This window comes from Nelumbo lutea, chromosome 4, assembly GCF_056320005.1.
Source record: "Nelumbo lutea isolate HS-2025 chromosome 4, American lotus-T2T, whole genome shotgun sequence".
NCBI classification, from domain to species: domain Eukaryota; kingdom Viridiplantae; phylum Streptophyta; class Magnoliopsida; order Proteales; family Nelumbonaceae; genus Nelumbo; species Nelumbo lutea.
Window position 1 is genome coordinate 46,798,036 of NC_142687.1, and position 15,040 is coordinate 46,813,075.

The 15,040-nt window shown below is 32.1% G+C and overlaps 1 long non-coding RNA gene across 2 annotated transcripts; it reads left to right on the forward strand.

Moving 5' to 3' along the window:
• The first annotated feature begins 6,526 nt into the window (after window positions 1–6,526).
• On the forward strand, window positions 6,527–13,706 carry LOC148855587 (uncharacterized). Of its 2 annotated transcripts, XR_016112436.1 has the most exons (3): window positions 6,529–9,051; window positions 11,955–12,054; window positions 13,085–13,706. It is a non-coding gene; the product is annotated as an uncharacterized LOC148855587 (long non-coding RNA). The 2 variants fall into 2 exon arrangements; XR_016112435.1 differs by lacking the exon at window positions 11,955–12,054 and having other exon boundaries at window positions 6,527–9,051.
• The last annotated feature ends 1,334 nt before the right edge of the window (window positions 13,707–15,040 follow it).

Genomic DNA, 15,040 nt, shown 5'->3' on the forward strand with positions numbered 1-15,040 from the left:
AATTATGTTGCATACAAGGAAAATTAGTTGGATTATTTTCTTCTTTTTTTTTGTTTTTGTTTTTGGATGTGAACTTTCTAGATTCTCTCTAGAGTTACGCAACAAACGGACCATTGAGGCATTGAAACGATCATGCAACAAACGGTGATCCACATCAGATAATGAGAGAACAAAGTTTTATCTTCAAAGTTGAGTGTGTTTTAAAGCATTCAACTAACGGAAACTTATGATCAAATGTCAATTTGAGAAAGGAACTCAAGTCTTGATAAAATGTTGCTTATTATGTGAGCATCTCAGGTGGTGTTTGAAATCAATGTTGTTCTCAAGGGGCATTTCCTCATGGTATTGCATAAGCATGTTGTGTTCTCAGAAAATGTTTTTTGTTTTTTTTTTTTTTTGGTTTTGGATTTGATATCACTACTATTACGTTGTTGCCACAGAGGCATTTTCAAATGCCATGTCAACATATTTAAAGCATTCAACTAACGGAAACTTATGCAGATCGAATGCCAGTCTGAGAAAGGAACTCAAGTCTTGATAAAATGTTGCTTATTGTGGGAACATCTCAGGTGGTGTTTGAAACCAATGTTGTTCCTGAGGGGCATTTTCTCATGCTGTTGCATAAGCATGTTTTCTCAGAAAATGTTTTTTATTTTTATTTGGATTTCGGATTTGATATCATTGTTGTTATATTGCTGCCACATAGGCATTTTTCAAATGCCATGTCAGCAAATTATTGTTAGTAATAGTAAAAAAATGGGAAAACACTAAAAAGAGCATTTTCTCACACCACACCTTTCCCAATTTTAAAGACATGGTTTGAGAAAACTTTTTTTTTTAAATGACTAACCAAACAACAGTAATTTTCTAGAAAAGCAGATAACAAATGTGGGCCCATATTTTAGGAAACGACATTGATACTCATTGGTTGGTACAAGAAGTTGGGACTCTGCTGTTTACAGTTGGTTTTCTCTTAATCATACTCTTGTTAGTCCTATTCCTCCATTCCACTAGTTACACTAACACCATTAGTGAGGGTCAATTCTCCCAATCGTAACGATTCAATATGGAACTCTGCATTATCAACCCTACCTTTGTTCACACAGTAAATTCTCACATAGCACTCAGTCATCCACGGAAGGGTTATGAAATGTTGAAACAGGTAATTCATTTTTATAAGTGGTTATGGTTATGGTTATTTGTGTCAGTTCTATTATTTGGGCCGAGCTTAATAAAAACTAGGTGTTTTTGTCTAATATAAGGGTTATGGAATGTCTAGTGCTACATGATTTTCAAGCCAGTGGTGATATCATTTCATTTGCCCAACCATGTGGTGTATAAACTCAATTTGTCTGCAATGCAATTTCATTTGCATTAGTGCAAAACAAGATAAAACCTAAAGTAAAAGGTAGTGTTTGGCAAGTCTTTCTGCAAGGTGTTATGGACTTTAGCAAGTTCAAAAAGATTGAAGATCAATATATTTTCGTTCAATAATCAAAAACTAGAAAGATGAAAAGACACGTGCGTGGAAAGACCCAAAATGACCGAATTTTAGGAAGCTTCAAATGAAGCTTTCTGGTCTTTCTACGTTATAGATAGCCTCTAAACACGTTTTTAAAAACCCAGTAGACTAAGACACTTGTTAAACGGTCTTTATCTTTAAAGACAAGACCCCAAAAGCTCAATATGTGTTTTTGGTCATCTAGGCTGATGGAAGATCTTTCTAAAAGAGCTTGCCAAACGACACCAAAGTAAAAAAGAATGATACTACACGTAAAACAGTGCAGATGAAACTGCATTGCAAACAAATAAGGCCTTGATTCAAATGGATTACAAAGCAGATGACCTCTTAGATGGTGTTTGGTTCATCAGTAGGTCTATGATAAGTTAGTTATCAAAAAGCAAATTATCAATAATCATGAGTTACTTATTATCAGGTATTAGTTTTTTACTTGGACTACTCATGAAGATTTTATTAAAATTATTTTATAGATGGGAGATGAAACATACTTTTTATCTTTTCTACAAATTTGCCTTTCGAGTTCAAAAAACTAAGAAAAAAGGGTTGATATCACTAGACAAATTATTTATTTGTAGCATAGCCAATTGATCTTTATTCGATGTTATGGTATCTATTTACCTTTGAAATAAATTGGCATATAAGCATTTTGCATAAATTAACAAAAATTCTGTTATGCCTATTTATTTAAATTTATCGATTAAAAAAATATATGTAAAATTAATTGTCTGATTTGGTATGGTCGAAATTGACAACAATAAGAATATAAAAGTTATCAGACGTGATAATTCAAATAAAGCCGTATCCAAATCAAATTGGTGGGATCAGGCCCATAACTTTGAAGTCTACACCGAGATATGGTGGCTACAATTGGTTTTAAAAAATTGTAATGTCTGAGTTCTAGCAGTGTCGGCTTAATTTGGTTAAATATTCAATGAGTTTGGGTTTGACTCAAAAGCTTGAAAAGTTAATATATTTTTCATAATATATATTATAAAATATTTTTATATTCTACATTCTAATTAGACTTGCAAGCTTTTGAGCTGAATTTTTTATTGGTTAAATTCGAATTTAAATAGTTAATTGAACTTAATTAAGGTTTGAACTTGATTAGAATCAAACTTGAATCAAGCCTAAATTGTTTGATTAAAGCTCAATTCGATTGCACCCCTACAATGGGTCTCTTCTTAATGATTCATTCAAACACTTTGTTTTAATATGCCTTCTTTCAATTTTTGTTTTGAAGCCAAGGATTTACATATCGATATAATATGTCCGATATGGCATGTAGTATTAGTGAAGGGTGATATATGATATGCTATGAATAGAAGCATATCCTGTGAATCGTGCATATAGGAGCATTGGCGTTACATATCGATATAGACCAATACACAATGATACATCGCATCTTTATATTAAAAAAATGAGCATATATCATGATTCAAATTAAAGTGGCATAGCACCCAATTCCCAAATCCTAAACTAGCTTTAAACTATCTTGGTTCTTATAATATGAGTGAAACAAAATAACTTTTATTTACTTTAGAGCCTACATGCAACCCAAACAAATAATACAAATTTATGTTCAATAAATCCAACTAAAAGTTAAAAAGTATAGTATTCAAAATTATCATTTTATAAACTAATGAAATAAATAATCTATCAAACTCACATTTATATTAAAAGATGATTTTTATCTCAAGAAATTTATATAAATAAAATATTAATAATTGAATAACTATTATAGTACTTATGATTTATAAGTTTGCACACAAAAGTATTAATAATAGACTAATTATTATTTTACTACTACTACTACTACTACTACTACACATTTCCAATATTGTATATTCATCATATTAAATAAAAATAAGTGTGGCAAATAAGAATAATTTTATAGATATAAAAATATAATTCTTTATAATATATTATTTACCATCAAAATCATCATCAAAAATTTCCACATGCAAAAGCACGTACACACTTACTAGTACTTGTAAAAAAATCATTGTATGGTTCGGTGAGTTCGTTTTTTCTAATTTCTCCTTCCAGCCATGTTCTCTAGCTTCCGGGTTGAGTCCATCTACAAGATATGCAAAAGGTTGAAGAATTCGTATTTCATCAAAATGAAGAAATCATTTGTTTTTTATGGATAAGCAAAATGAAATAACCGTGATTATAGGGAGTTCAAATATGCTTTTCATATCCATAGGATCAAATGTGCTCAGAGTTTCATCAAGTCAAATACAATGTAAGAAATATCAATTTGTTTTTCAACTTACCTGCTACTAAACCACAAATTGTAGTAGTGAATTTATCACAAAATGATGGAATCTCTATGCATGATTACAAACAAAAGATATGGAAACACATTCTAGGAAAATACATACAAATTCTATAAATACATCAATTACACTAACTTTAAGGTCAAAATAGCCACAAATAAGGTATAAATACATTAATATATATATATATATGAAGAAATATTTTATAATTAATATAACCGGATGCATAGATATCATACAATTTTATTGGCAATCTATCAATCAAGAGTCCAAGACTCATATTATATAGATATTTATAATTTCACACATGCAGAAAGCCTTATGTTATATTCTATTTAAGTCCAAGATATAAAACATATGCAATTATTATATTTTAATTACTATATCAATTATTTTTTATTTTTCTATTTTTACTTTTCAACATTAACAAAAAAGTCAATTAAATGTTAAATTTTGAAATGTTTAATAAACAATATATTTATTTTTATAAATAGTAAATATATTATTATAAAATGTAAATTAAAATATCAATTGATAATTTATAATATACATAATTTTAACTTAAAATATTTCAAATCTACTTATTAAAATTTTTAAGATACACCTTATATGAAAATTCAAAATTTTCAATTACTAAAATAATTATTTTATTATTAAAATTTTTATTTCTATAATTTTTTTAAATAAGAAATTATTTTTAATATAAATGTAAATTAGTGTATTTGATAGATTCAAATTAATATTTTATTCTTAAATTTTTTTAATAAATATTTTATTTTTCTAAATAATAAATATGTTATTATCTAGTGTAAATTAAAATATCAATTAATAATTTATAAAAATATGTTCAAATTTTAAGATACATATCATGTACAAATTTATGAATTTTAAGTACTAAAATAATTATTCTATTATTAATATTTATTTGTATAAATTTATTCAATGTAAATAATCAATTTTTGAGATAAATATAATTTTGGTATATTTTTATTTCATTAATATTTAACAAATATAAATTTTTAATATTATTCTTTTTTATTTTAAGTTAGAATTATTGAATATGAACGTATGGTATTTCTTTAGAATGCATGTTTATAATAAAATTAATAAAATTTATTTTATTTTATTTATTATCACAAATAAAAAGGTGGCCTGATTGCTTAAGATTTCAAGCACTAAGTGGTATTTGAGTTAAGGCTTGGAGTCAAATCTTGGTAATGGCATCTTTTAATAGTTTTTGTGCATGTATTGTTCTTGTTGTATTGATATATATCATGCTGGTTGTATCCTGAATCGGGGCCTCTTGATATGTGGTGTATTATATTGACATTTTAAAACTTGAGTTAAAGCAATTAATAAGGGGCAAAAATGGGTTTTTAGAAATTTTAATCCGTACATAATGTCATTACAAATGATTTTGAAAAGAGAGGTCTTAGACGAGTTTGAAAAGAGAGGGAATGTTTTAATATTTAGGCCCTTATCGCTTTTTGGTAAGTTACTTACCCAGGTAAATGCAATTACCTAGGTAAGTTTTTCCTAGGAAACACTTACTCGAGTAAGTGCATTTACCCATGTTCTTTTGTTTCTCATGTAAATAAGGCAATGACCATTTTAGCCACAAAATCCATTATTAAAAGGGGCATTTTTGTCCCATTCAAGTATTGGCAACCTTCCCCATAGGTGGGAAAATTATTTACCCACCTAAGAGATGGGTATCACTTACCCGGGTAAGTGGTACCTAGGAAAATAAACTTTCTCTGGTCCCTACATAAATCTGAAAAAAGAACATGGGATTCTTGGTCAATGGGAACCAAAATCCAATTTACCAACTTTCCCCCCTCTCAAAATCCGAAAAAAGAACACCCCCTTAGAGGAAACCTCAAGCTAGATTTTTGTCTTTTGCCCTAAATAATACTAGCAAACAATCCATGCAATGCATGGGATTAATTAGGTACAAATGTTAATACATGTAATAAATTATATGATTTTTATGATTTATCCAAAGGCATATGGTAGAGATGAAACATTCCAATTTTTTTATCTTTATGAAAGTTGTCATTTCATTGGCCACACAAATGGCTGCACAAGTTGTCAAGAGAAAAAGCGAAAGCAAAAGCATCCACGGAACTCATTGCATTATAGAGGATTTGGAACTTCTTATACATAGACCCATGAATCAACTATATCATATGGATGGGAGGCATGTTCTTGTTCGTTAAATGCTAGTTTCAACTTGGAACTTGAATATTTTGATTAATAGGCTTTTAATTTAAGAATTCAAGAGTTGAAATGTTATTTTAATTTCTTCTCTATGTTTTTTGTAATGCATTATTGTTAGTTTTATAACAAGGGAAAATTTTGTAAACTACCCCTACTATTTAGCTAATTGACAAGCTATACCCTTACTCTTTAACTGTTATCTTAAACCACTTCTAGTTCCCGAAAATTGCCTTTCCTAGTAAATAATAAAATGTCCCTCTTATCCTTGATATTCTCATTTAAATTAATTCATTGTTGTTCATTCTCCCCTTCCTATAGAATGGACACGAGTTGAACTATTCACGAGCCAAGCGCTCGGCTCAACTCAAATCGAACTTCGAGCCGAATTTGAGCTTTATATTACATTCGTATAGTAATCGAACCGAGCCCGAGCATATATATATATTATACATTTTCAAGAAATTTTATTCGTGATAATATTTTATAATGATAGTCCCTTACACACGATGCAATTTCGGAAATCAAAACCCCTTCGACCTAACCTAACCCTTTGAAAGTTCAGTCTCCTCCCTGCTCTCTCGTCTCTCTTCTCCAAGTCTCCTCTCAACTCTCAAGCTCTCAGGCGGTTAGGCCTCGGCCTCTCACCAATCACCACCACCACAGCTCCGCCTCTCGTCTCTCCTCTCCTCTCAGATCTCAACTGTCAAGCTCGCAGTCCTGCCGCAGTCCAGGGACTCCAGACTCGTAGGTCGCAAGTCACAGCCGTAGCCCGTAGGTTGCAGACTCTTAGCCACAGGCCACAGCCTCTCCAGCCTCTCGCAGTCTAGCCTCTCACGGTCTCACGCACACTCACAAACTCACAGTCAGTCGGTCACGACTCACGAGTCACGACTGACTACGGACGTCAAAGGTGGGACAAAGACAAAGACAGATTAAGTTTGCTTTCATCTTCTTTTCATTCTATTCTGGGTTTGGGTTTTTTAGTTTTATTTATAATTTTCTAAGATTTTGAATTAGTTTCATTCGATTACAGAATTTATTTTTTCAAGAACACTCACAAACACAGTTCTGGGTTTGGGCTTTTTAGTTTCATTCTGTTTCAGAATTTATTTATTGATTATAGAATTTATTTTTCCATTTTTTATTTGAATCGACCTCGAGCCTTGCAGTTTTCTATCGAATCGAGCTTGAATACTCAATTATTCGGCTCGGCTCGTGTCCACCCCTTAGTTACCACCTCTTGGAGCCAAAATCCTTTGTTTGTCGATCTCCCTCGTCGGTCATATGCTCTCTTTGTCCACCATCAGCCTCCGTGGCTGGTATTGCTCTTGCGTCAACGGTTAAGGAGTAACGGAAGTCACAGGTGGTGAGAGAGATGTGTGCAAAACAGAATGATATTAACGATGCTTGCAAACCATAAAAATATAGGAATGGCAACGGGACGGGGTAGGGATGGGAGCCTCTCAAAAATCTCCATTCCCATCCCCATCTCCGTTAACGGGGACAAGGATATCCCCATCCCAACCCCGCGGGGATTCCCATTCCCATGATTTTTTATAACGTTAATCATTTTATTTTTGTTTTTTTTTATTATTTTTATTTAAAAAATAAAAATAAAATAATTAAAATATTATTCAATTATATTTTTTAAAATATTAATATATGAATGTACGTGTGCTGGGAGCGTTCTCCCCATCCCCGCCTTGTTCCAAACTTCCCATCCCCGTCACTACGGGGGAAATCATCCCCACCCTCGCCTCGAATGGGGCGGATCCCCACAGAAATCAGGAAACGAAGAAAATTGCCATCCCTAACCAGAAATGGGGCTTGACTGGATACCATGTGATGAGGCATTAATTGCACAGAGATGCGATTGATGAGCAAACCACCTTTAATTTTCAGCAAGGCTTCAAAGAGAGGTTTCTGGTTCTTCTCCTTCAAGTACTGCAAGCAACCAAGCGGAGTAATTGGGCTTCAAGCTTGAAATCAAGCTGATATATGATACAATTGAAAGGCGCAATTACTTGGTTCCCCAAAAATTATAGAAAACAAATGAGGATATTTGCCTTTCCAGTATTGTGAAGGATCCGCTCAACAGCAAGAGAATTTGTCATAATAACAGTGCAAACAGAAGCTGAGAAGCTACCATCCACCTGGTGTATACTCCAACGTTGCATCTGACTCTCCTTCTGCCATGATCTCTCGACCCCACTTGTTCTTTCCCTCTTCTTATATCTATCTATCTGTCTATTTTATATGTAAACATTAAAACAGATACTCAGCTGTTTCTTTTGCAGACTAGTGGGTTTCTGTGTGAAAGAGAGACAACAAAGAGAAGGGAGAAAAAATAAAAATAATCTAACGAACCAGTCCTTACTCAATAGTCCAGACTCCAGAGAGAGAGAGAGAGAGAGAGAGAGAGAGAGAGAGAGAGTGAGAGTGATGGAGGCTTGTGTGGGGAAGGAGGAGGAATATTACCAAACAACTGCCATACGAATTGTGTGGGAGAGAGAAAAGACGGAGATAGTTGGAGGAATGGGTCCCACCATGTATATAGTGTGATTTGTTCTGAGGAGAGGTTGAATACTTTTGCTTAGCGCTGTTTCTCAGTGGAATCCGGATTTGCTCTTTACAGAGCGCTCTTCTTCTGCGTTCTGATGGGTCGAACGAGAGTATTCTCTGGGGCATCCTCTAAATTCTAATGGGACGAACGAGAGAGAGGGAGACATGTAGGGAATTTCTGGAACAACATTTGATTTGTGGTGATCGAACGCGTTAGTCGTTGGGGGAGGGAATTTCTGGATATGGCCGGCGGTTCGCGAAGCTACATTTCGGCAAAAACTATTAGATGCCATGGTGTGTGGAATTTCTTGCAACCGTCGTGAAGAAGACAAAAATTTTAAACTTGTCTCAGATGTCAAAACAAGAAGACGAAAATTTCCATTCTCTCTCTCTCGTTCTCTCCTTTCGTCGCTCTTTGTTGCAGTAGAAGCTTTCGTGCTTTGAATTTAAGAAGCCAAAGGCAAGGTAAGAACCTCATTTGCTCTTTTCTTCTTAGGTTTGCCCTTTTCTTCTTCTTCCGAAAATTTCGTTAAGAAATTCCAAAAAAAAATCGATTTCATTTGTCGAATCTCTGGTTTCGCGCCTCAAATGCGAAACCCTGTTATGGTTTCATTGAAGAAGAAGCTTTTATCTTGAGATTCATTCTTCAAAGATGGTTTCATGTAACGACAGCAAAAGGGAAAAGGGAGAAGGGATTGAATGGGGAAGGAGCTTGATTGGCTTGGGGCTGATTTCTTTTGAGTTTATCGTAATAACCAGAGGTCATGGTACGCTACTGAAATGCATATAAATCATATAAATATATTAATAATAATAAATCAAAAAATGAATTATCTATCAATAAGATATAAAAACATGAAAAATGCATATTTTAATAGGTTATATGAAGAGAAATATTATAATAAATAATACGGGAACTGTATAACATTCAAACATTATACAATTATCATCATTCTTTCAATTTTATAATTATAATTTTCAATTTTTATTAATTTTTGAAAACATTTATTAATTTAGTATTTTATTTAAATAACAACTATTTTTAAATAGTAAATGTGTTTTCATTTTTAACATATAATGTTTTTATTTTACATAAGTGTAAAATAAAACAAATAAATCATTTAATGTAGATAAAATAAATTATATTTAATTTTCAGTTTTTATTAAATCTTTTAGGAAAATTAAATCTTAAATTATTCGTTTCAGTTTTTATAATTATAATTTTTTGTTTTCTATTAATTTTGTTGGGAAATTTTATTTATTTAGTATTTTTATATAATAACTATTTTTTTTTCAAATAATAACTATATTTTCATTTTTAACATATAATTATGTGTAAAATAAAATATATAAATCATCTAAGGTAGATGAAATATATTATTTTTAAAATTTTTATTTTTTATTAATTTTTTTGAAAAAAAATTAAGTCTTAAATTATTTATTTCAGTTTTCATAATATTATTTTTTTAACTTGTATTAAATATGAAAAACAATCTAAAAGTACTCAATATACAATTTTGTCAATCTAAACACAAATACGTACCAGTGTGTATCAAACCATATCTACCGATACAATGCAATATGACCCGATATAGAGGAATATCATATCGATACGCCTGACTCATGGGATACGTATCTAGTTGTAGTGTATCTTGTATCCATGGTCATGGATACGGATATGATGTGCCCCGTATCGGAAGTATCATATTGACACCTTAATCCTTGGTCATGGTAGATTCAAAGCGAGAAAAACGGTTTTTATGAATGGCAAGTAGGGTATCCGTGCAAATTGCCCTACCCATTCCCGAACCTGCCAATTATCCCTAATTTCAAATTCGTCTCAAATCTTTTCATCTCAATTTTCCAAACCCATCCCGACCCATTAAACCCCTTGACCAAAGGTTTTTCTACTAAAAAAAGTTTCTTAATGCTTATAGTGTGGCTTGTACTTAAATCAATTAATAATAGTGCTAAATCTCTTAGCACTACTTTAAGCCACTAAGCTATCTCACCTTTTGTGTTATTTAATAAAATAAAATAGGTTTTATTAACTTTTGTGTTCATCAAAATAGTAAATACATATATATATATGTATGATTAACAATTCCAACTAAAAATTAAAAGAAATAATTTTTAAAATTAGCATTTTATAACTAAATTAAATAAACAATCAATGAAATCCAAATTTACATCAAATGATGATTTTAATCCCAAGAAATTTATACAAATAAAATATTAATGATAGAAAAATTATTTTAGTACTTAAAATTTATAAATTTGTGTATGATATATAATATAATAGGTTCATATTTATGCATCTCGGGTATCGGGCATCAGATACCGTAAAGTCAAAACCCAAACCCTATTGGGTTTTGATAAACAGGTTCTATTAGGATCAGGATGGGTTGGATACTCGAAAATTCTCGCAAAATTGCCATCCCTAAAAAAGATGGCCCACATATCCGCCCAGAGGATCAAAGTCCACCGATTCTTGATCCTCATGATTTGAATTGCAAATATTAAAACAAATATGAAGCTAGTGATTCCATCGTGAGAAAGTTGAACCAGAAATATTTGACAATTGTTTGGCTCTGCCGCATTGAAGAGAGATTGGAAGTTGTTTCCGATATATAGAAGAGGGACGAAAGATAATATTGGATTTTAAAAAAGCTTTATATGTCACGTGGTGTCACGTGTCTATAGATTTTGAAGGAACATTAACGGATATTAATGGTTGGAGTAGAATTAGTCCAATGTCAAAAACAACAGGGGTGATTTAAGACAATAATTAAGCAGGAAGGAGACAGTTTATCAATTAGCTAAACAGTAAGAGTAGTTTATAAAAAAAATTATAAAATCATTTAAGTAGAGAGTTTAGTTCGTTGATTATGGGGTATAGGGAATTTCCAATACAACTAGTTTAGAAAGCTGCAACTTTTTTGAGTATTTTCTTAAAAGATTCTAATGAATCTGATAGTTGGACAAATATCACCAATCAGAATGTTCGAATTCATCTAGCAGTGATATTTAATTACTTTGTATCTCTTTGTACAAGGAAAAGAAACTGCAGAATTAGACCTTTTAAGGGGAACATTTTCTATGAAGTAAGAGTAAATAAAAGAAGAAAACAAATATAAAAATAATCATAATTTCTCAAGCATGATATCATCTCTAATGGACCATTTCCTGATGGTTGATAATAGTTTGTTATTTGTCTATAAATTCTAATATTCAATTACAACCAAATTTTGCAATTTTAATTCTTGGCTTTTAGGATATACCTTGTCTTGGCAAGGACCAGTGTAACATAGCATACTTCAAATGAAGAATTTGTGTTGACTTACAAATGATTTTGCCCTCATCGAAAGGGAATGTCCTAGGACCTTCTTCTTCATGCATTATGGATTATAGAGAAGCCTTTCAATGAGGCAACTAGTCCAAGTTTTTGTAACTCATATCTTCTGTAAGGTATGTTTAGTTCATTCATCTTGAACCTTCACTCAAATTTTTATTTCTCTTTAAATTCTTTATGAACTTTCTTCGAAATTTCTATTTCTCTCTTATAATTTATCAAAAAAGAAAAAAAATGCATAAAAATATTAAGTCCGTGAAAGAAAATAAGAATGAGAATTTACATATATAATTGATATTTCTCCATTTCCCCACTTCAAATTTCAAAAGCAGAAACCTATATAGAAAACAATATAAGGTTGATCAAAAGAAATAAGATGACTTCCTGTTTAGAAAGGCTTTTAAATGGTAGTTTTGCTTATGGAGAGAATGGAAGAACATTTCTAATTTCAAGGCATCACTAGAACTTGTAAGCATGAATTCTAGCCAAAATCAAAGATCACTTTGTATTGCCATCTCAAGTAACGAATTTAGGTTTAATTTGGAAAGAGTATAAGTACATATAAAATAATACAAAATACATGGTTTTGCACTCTACATATTTGTATTTATACTCCTTCTAAACTGAGCCCTAAGTTCAAATTCTAGAAGAAAATTCCACACAAAAATGAGCTATCTAGGAGAAATATCATGTGAAAAATGTTAGCAACCCCACTTGATCAGCCATGGTCGACGAAAAAGTAAGATAAGTGAAATGGAGCATTAAAGGAGAAAGCAACTTAGGTGCTTAGCCATTTCAAAAAAAGCAATGAGAAGGATGATTGAAGTCTTCTCTGGGTGCTTAACCGTTTCAGATTAAGCCGTTTCACACATGGTTTTCAAAACCGGACTGGACCGGACGATCAGACAAGGAAAACCAATAATGGTCAGGCCCCCGGGTCCGATTACACTAAAACCAGAAAACTTTAAAAAATGTTGAAAAAGTCAAAAAACCGCTAACTCGGGCAGTCGGACCGCTAAACCGTTCGACCTAGGTACCGGTTCGTGGGTTCTCTTTTTTATTTTCAATGTTTTAAATAAAATAAAAAAAAAACAAAAAATAAAATTCCTTTAATATTCTCATCCCAAATCAATTATTCGAATGTAGGGTTAGAACCCATTTTCGTTCTTCCCTCCTCTCAACCCTCACACCCAACCGACCACCTATGGCGGCCGGCACCTCCAGCGTTCGACGACGATACACCCCGACCGACAGTGATTAATGGCGATCGACGACGACGAGTTTGTAGTGGCGGCCAATGTTTTTTGCGATTTCCAGGATTTCCAGGCTTTGCAGTTGGTGAGTTTGCAGTGGTGGCCATCCCTCACACCCAACCAACCACCTGCGGCAACCAGCACCTTTGGCGTTCGATGGCGACACACACCAACTGACCACGACTAACGGCAACTAGCGATGGCGAATTTATAGTGGCAGCCAGCATTTTTTTGCAATTTGCATCACTTCCAAGCTTTGTGGCAAGCAAGTTTGCAATGGCGGCCATCCCTTACACCCAACCGACCACCTGCGACGGCCAGCACCTCCGGCCTTTGATGGAGACACACACTGACCGACCACAATTAATGACGACGGCAATGGCTAGCATTTTTGCAATTTGCAACACTTGCAAGCTTTACGGCAAGCAAATTTGCAGCACTTCCAAGTAAAAATTAGTGTAATTTTTTTATCAATTAGGTAAAATTAATGTGTATTGAAGTCTTTTACATATCAATCTTGGTTGCATAGCAATCTATCACTCTAGAGTGAATGCTCATATTTCTCTCTCCCCTTTTATTTTGGTGCCAGGGGAATCTATCTCTGTGAATCTTGATTTTAGGTCAAGGATTTTAACATTTTAGGACTTAACATTCTAGAGTTTTTTTCTGTATTTTTAGCAATTTTGTGTTTTTTTTTTCTGAATTGTTTTTTGTGTTTTTTCTGTATTTTTAGAATTTTTTGTTTTTTATTTTTATATTTTGTACTATATTATTTTTATTTAGATAGTTTTATTTTCTGTATTTTTTTTTATTTTATGCTATTTTTTATTATTTATAAATATTTTTATTTTTAATTTATTTATGGCACCAACCCTTATTTTTATCCTTTAAAGAAAAAGTTATCACACATGTGAGAAGGGAGAGGCCAAAGAAACATCGCAAGCAATGTAATGTGAGGCCCCTTGCCTTCTCTCTTTCCTCTTTCTATTATAGAAGATACAGATGACATTCAATGCATTTATTTATTTATTTAGAGGGCAAAATTAAATAAATGGAATTATTCTTAAGGCTGTGTTTGGAATTGGTGTAAATAAAAAACGATGTAAATATTTACACTGGTTCAGTTTTGTCTGCATTTAGAAAGAATACATAATAATGATTGACGTAAAATTCCACTCTGATTCAATTTTATATACACTTGGATGGAGTGGAGTTTTACATCATGAACCAGCGTAAAATCTCATCATATATAAATTTTTACATCAATTGATATAAATACTATACCAATAAAATTAATATAAAACTTTACACCAATTACATCACGTTTTTCATAAAATACAATGGTCGCTTGATGATGATTCAGTGTAAAATACAATGGTCGATAAAAAAATACTTGTACAATGATTTCAAACACAACCTAAGGAAATTTGTTACAATTAATTACCCGATATAATTTATAACAGAAGGAAAAAAAGAAAAGAAAAAAAGAAATGGAGGAATAATAGCAGCTGGAATACGCTAAATTATCACTTTAAAGAGATATAAAAGGTACTACCGAGCAACTATAAAATAAAGTGCACATTATGCCCCCACACATGATCGTATTTTCTTTTTTGTTATTTTAAACATCCATCCATCCATCCATCATCATCATCATGAATGTACAATTTGGATGGCTCGGATTCAGTTTTATCAAAATTTGAATGAGAGTGGTGAACCCGATATAATGGAAAATGCTAATTCGGCCCACCAGATTCGACATTATCATGGCAGCCTTATCTCAATTATATGCATCCTTTTTCTTTTCAGGAAGTAATAAAGCGTATTAAAAAGAATTGTTTTATTTTCT